The following is a 5,897-nucleotide window of genomic DNA, read 5'->3' on the forward strand; positions in this document are numbered from 1 at the left end:
GAACCAAATGTGCTAGCTGGGTTGGTTTTGGAACATCCTCAGCACATTTAAGGAACTTGACAAAAAAACATTATTTTCTTGGTAATTCATTACTTTACAGAACTTTTCCTAAAAGCTCAAACATGGTTAAATTTAATATAAATCTTGTTAATGTTCTAGGAATGTTCTTCAAATGGTTTGACATTGGGAATGTTCTCAAATAGTTCAGAGAACGTTAAGAAGCAACATTCTTCTGTGGGAATTTCAGTACTTCATTATAACATTTCCTACAGGTTTATTCATGTTTCTATTTAAAGTCATGTTCTCAAATTGTTCCAAGAACATTAAGAAACAACGTTCTTCTGTGGGAATTTCAGTATTTCAGCATAACGTTTCCTACAGGTCTATTCAAAATTCTATTTAAATGTATGTTTTCAAATTGAAACTAGGCATAAATCACATTATAAGACTCATAGGTCCACATAGCAATGCATGAATACAATGCATGACCAGGAAGATGAAATCAGGTTCTGTTCTATTCTATCTAGCTGTGACCCGGTCCGGATCTGATATGAAATCTATCCACATCCAGCATGATCAGACAGCTGTCAAGAGGAAGTCTCTGCTAGAGGACTAATGAAAAGAGGATGGAGATAAAGACTGACACTATAGTCTGAGTATGGAACAGATGAGGGACTGAGCAGTTGTAGCCTTCAGGGGGTACAAATGAGATAAGTGGACTTAACTTGCTTCTCCACCAGACAGATAGGAATTTATCCAGGAAAACATTGCTATCTCCTGGCCATGTTAGAGCACTACAACAAAACACAGTCAGTGGAACTGCTCTCACCCAAGGCTGAGACTGACTACCAGGAGTGTTTCTAGGATTTTTTTAATGGGGTGGCCAAGGAGGGACCAAAAATCAGTCATGTGGCCATGGAAAATCAGCACGTTGTATCACTAATAGCATTGAAAATGTAAACTACAATGCATTGTATTGAATAATTGTTTAAATTGTTCATTACTTATCTGCCCTAATTTATTCAAATAAATCCATTCGACGTGATCCATATTGCTCTATATTCAAGTTCGATACATGTTTGGTGGTAACTCCCCCTCCAAGGACTTGTTTTCCCATCCAATTAATTATTTGAAAGTTGAAGCTGATTTACTGCATTTCTACACAATGTAAAAGCTTTAAAATACTTTTTGGAGAACAGCCATTATCACCTTGGCTGCTGTAGCTTCATTCATTGACCTCAGTCGATAAGGAACATAGCTATACATAACGTTCTAGAACAAACACTTCCCAGTTAGCACAGGGACGGCGTTCATGGGCGGGCCTTAGGGGGCCTGGACAACCCAACCGTAAAAATATTTTTCTATTGATCATTTATTTTGACGGAGACAAAGAAAGAAGCATCAATCTCCGATAAATGGCCGTAGTGTTGTGACGCGCAAGGAGGAGAGCGCGAACTTCCTTGATATAAAAAAATACCCAAATCGCTAATAATAACAACAACGCAAGCCTAAAGACACTTTCCTACTCTTTCATTACTGCTGCACTGCTTGTAGTGCTGAGTGGAAATAGGAAGAACGCGCATTTTATGGGTTACAAAATTGTTGAATACCAAGTGTTGACATTTCTGAGTAAGAACTTAACCATGAACTCACTCGTGAAAACAGCAGCTATTTGCTGTATTCGTTGACAGTCTCTCTCTCTAGTCATGGTTTTAAAATCTCACAGTATCAATTTTTGCCGTAGCCTTCTTTATGCCTCCTAAATTACTGCATACTTGGTCATCTGAGCAATCTGATTGGCAAGCGGTGGCATTGATTTCCTCTCCAGGCCCACCGGGAAGGCAGAGTTTGTACCTTCAGACACATGAAATGGCAACAGTTTGCCTACCCGGCACGCAGGACAGATGAAATGGCTGCACGTACAATCAACAGCCCGAGACTAATTACAAAAATTAGAACACAAGGCTTCATCGTTGTTTTTTTTACAGAAATGTTTGGCATTGTTGGTGACCACTGTCATAACGCAACACAATTTGGAAAAAGTCAAGGGGTGTGAATACTTCCTGAAGGCACTGTACCTCAATTACCTTGTACCCCAGCATATTGACTCAGTACTGTACGGTGTATACTGTACATACGAATAATGAAACTTGAAGTTTAAACTAATGGTCATAACGAATCATGAAAATAATGTACACTTGACAGAAATATGTTAGTTAATGTAGAGACAAACGATTGTATTTTTTTTTAAACGAAAATCGTGATTTAGCAAGCTAGCCGACTAGCTAACATTACCCAGATAGCTGGCTAGCTTTATGGGTGTTGTGACATGACTATGAAATTGTAATTCTGGTTGTTTAATGTTTTAGTGACTCCAGCAAACCAGGCTGTCGTCTTGTGAAACAGTGGATGTAAAGAATCTAGCTAGCTAAAGCATTTACTGCAAATTGAATGTACACATTTGTAAGCTTGTTTTGCTAATATTTGCCATGCAGATAGATTAAATAACGTAGCTAGCAATGCTCTTGTTTATTGTGCAGTGGATGATAAAAATACCTGTATGCCTATGGATGTGTAGCTAGCTATCTAGCCATCTGTGTATGGACCCAAACGTTTGGTATACATATTAGTTCAGAACCTAGCTATGAACCTCAGCTATCATAGCCATTTGTATCAATTTAAAAACAATCTGAATGACATTAATGAAGCCTATGGATTGAGTGGAATATACTGTAATAACGTTGTGCCAGGGATGCAAGTCGTATATACATGTAGTTATTACCATGAATGAGATCCTCAAAATTGTAGCCTGTACTTTTAATATATTCACTGATCATGTACTCTACCTTGGCAAATAAAGGTGCAGTTCAGGTATGAACGTCTTTTAGATTGTTTTTCAGTCATATCCGATACCAGGAGTATCAAATTTCTGTCTTTCAATGATGCTGTGTCTGCATGTATGTATTACAATTACACACTTCAACAGTGTTTACTAATCTTGGTCCTGGGTCATCAATGGTTACACATTGTAACTAATAGACTAGAAACAGGATTTAACTAGTTAAAGGCTGATTTGTAATTCATATATACAGAAATATAATTTAAAAAATAAACAGTACACTACACTTCCTATTCCTAAATATCAATATCTAATGCCCTTCATCTGCATTGATCTGATAAACACAGAATAGGTGTAGTATTTCATCAAATGAGAGACTTAATTTCAACCAGTAGAGAATGTGAAACACTTTATTGAAAGAAGTTAATTATCCAAGTGTTATAAATACATGTATATATAATATCACAATTATATTATCAATGCAAATTCAATCTGTACTTCAATGCACATCTGTTGTGCATTATAAAAACAGAGGAAGAAAGGAGGTGGCGAGAGAGGTGTAAAAAGACAGAAACGGAAAGAGATAAGAACATAGGAGCAGGGATATGATTCATGAATCAGTGCTACCCAAATATTCTCAGTTCATCACAATTACATACTAGTGTCTCGTCGGCCCGAAGGTTATCTTAAAAGCAGGGTGAGGTGGCGATGATGGGACTGGGGGTTGGCATCCTCTCTCACATCAAAACATAACTGCAGACGAGACACAGATGGAGAGAGAGCCTTGTGTTTTTATTCTGACATTGTTACTCATCATAACAATCAGGTGAAATGCAAAACTGACCTTGGATCTTTAACTCTGGGACTACTGCATCTATCTCTTTAATAATACTGTAGTCAATCGTTTTGAAGGAATCTCCAGTTACAAGGTATCTGTAGGAATATGGAAGACAATGTAATTATTAGACTATTACATCACCAGATCATTGTGGATTACTAAAATATAATATTCCTGATAACAAATCATGATTGATAGATGCATGAGCACACATATGTCCAATAACAGGATCGTGTCAAGGATAGCATCACAAATTAATACATAAATATCACTTGAAGCTTGACGATGAGTTGATCATTTGAATCAGCTGTGTAGTGCTATGGCAAACACAAAAATGGGCACCCCTTTGAGTCCCAGGACCGGGACTGAGAACCACTGCTCTTCACATGTAGACTTACATAGTTCTTTATCTGAGGACAGACAACCTCACAAGAAACAGACTTCATTATAGTCAAATTACACCCCACTGAATATTATGTTACTATTATCTCCGTCCTCACATCTAGGGACAGGAACTACACAAAAGTACCTGCCCTATCCTGAATAGCCTACTCTCTCACTCTGACAGTTGGGGCTGCTATCCTTTCACCCTCCTCCATGGCTGTTAGCTAGCTAACGTTACCTACGAGTGCAGTTGGAGTTTTATTTTTTACAGTGATAAATACATCAAGATACATAGCTAGCTAACTGAATTAAATATCACCAGCTACCTATCTACACATTATGTGAAGTTGGCTAGATAGTGAGCCAGCTCATTTGAGTTAGCCTGCACTGTAGCTAGTTAGCTAATAATACATAGATTTATTTTACATTTTCGAAATTTATTTACTTACTTGAATAGGTTCTCCCTGCAATGTGGACAATTGGAAACAGGGCAGCAAAGTTTGTTTGTCACCGGTGCGTTTTAGAGGATATTACTATTGAACTATGTACCCATTTACTAACCAGACCTTCATACACACTTGCTATGCTGTATCCTTGACGCATAATCGAACATGCTGCTTGCTATATGCTGCCAGGACGCCCACAAGCGAGTCACAATGGGCGGCCTAAGCGACACGCTGCAATTTACCGCTATCTAGTGCACATGCACCGTAAAATGAGTCACGCTAAAATGGGCTTTTGAAAGTTGCTTGGGTTTTCATTTCAGGACACTCACTGCCAATGGCTTTTATTTGAAATACTCAAGCATGTGATTTGAACAAAACAAATTATGAAACAGGCAACACATACCAAGTAGGCATAACATCTGAGGTGGGTTATTAAAAGCGGAGTATACAATACACTTTGTTGAGCCCTATGAAATTCGTTATAGTTTTTCCAAAATTCCGTTTTCATTTGTCTGAATTCTGTGTTTTACGATTTACGCCAATTTTATTATCAGAAAGTGTGTCTAATAATGTGAATGAAAAAAAAGTCAACTAATTAAAAATATATAACAGTAAATTTGTAATGATGCAACACAACATTGCAGTTTTCCATTTTTATTACTAAATTCCGCGATTCCGCCCACGTTGACGTCATGAGGCACACCTGTATAGCAATTGTAAAAACATGACGTAGCCGCTATTGCAGAAGAAGCTCACTGTCGCCCCCTCTAGGTAAAGCGTCTCTTTCTTCTCTCTGTAACTTGGCGTGGCCAGCCAACCACAGGACACCACTAAGGGAAAATATTAATGGAATACTATTATAAAGGAAGATAGCCAAGATATTTATCTGAGACATATGGACAACAGAAACCTATTGCAAAAGGGCATAGTGCATTATCATAAGAATTCATGGTTCCTTATGACAGTGTGTATAAAAGCCTAAAAATCCACTGTAATACTATATTATACTAGACAGTATATTGTAAATGAATATATAACCATTACACAGTGTTAAAAGTGTTATCAGGAACACTGAACTGACACAAGACATTTTGATCCATGGGCAAGTGCATGAAAAGTTATATAATTTGAGCATCTGAGCGTATGAGGGAAACTATTAGTTTCTCCTTATCTCTCTGGGCTGTGTGGAATGTTATCATGGTGTGCGTCTGTGGCTCAGGCCGGCCAGGCCACCACTGGGTTCCTGCCATGTAGTCTGGTCCCACTCTCTCACACCATGTGGTCATGGCCTGCCCTGGATATCTCTCGTCATCTATTAAAACCCTTTAGAAGACCTTTAACTCTAAACAGGTGGTTGGCTGGGCTGAGGGAGGGAGTGCAAAACTTCTCT

At 38.2% G+C, this 5,897-nt stretch overlaps 1 long non-coding RNA gene across 1 annotated transcript; it reads right to left on the reverse strand.

The window, feature by feature from the left end:
- Positions 1-3,235: 3,235 nt before the first annotated feature.
- Positions 3,236-4,700, reverse strand: LOC118394271 (uncharacterized). Its single transcript, XR_004827710.1, has 2 exons — positions 3,684-4,700; positions 3,236-3,592 (listed from the first exon to the last, which is right to left on the reverse strand). It is a non-coding gene; the product is annotated as an uncharacterized LOC118394271 (long non-coding RNA).
- Positions 4,701-5,897: the final 1,197 nt, after the last annotated feature.

Source organism: Oncorhynchus keta, chromosome 14, assembly GCF_023373465.1.
Source record: "Oncorhynchus keta strain PuntledgeMale-10-30-2019 chromosome 14, Oket_V2, whole genome shotgun sequence".
Classification (NCBI taxonomy): domain Eukaryota; kingdom Metazoa; phylum Chordata; class Actinopteri; order Salmoniformes; family Salmonidae; genus Oncorhynchus; species Oncorhynchus keta.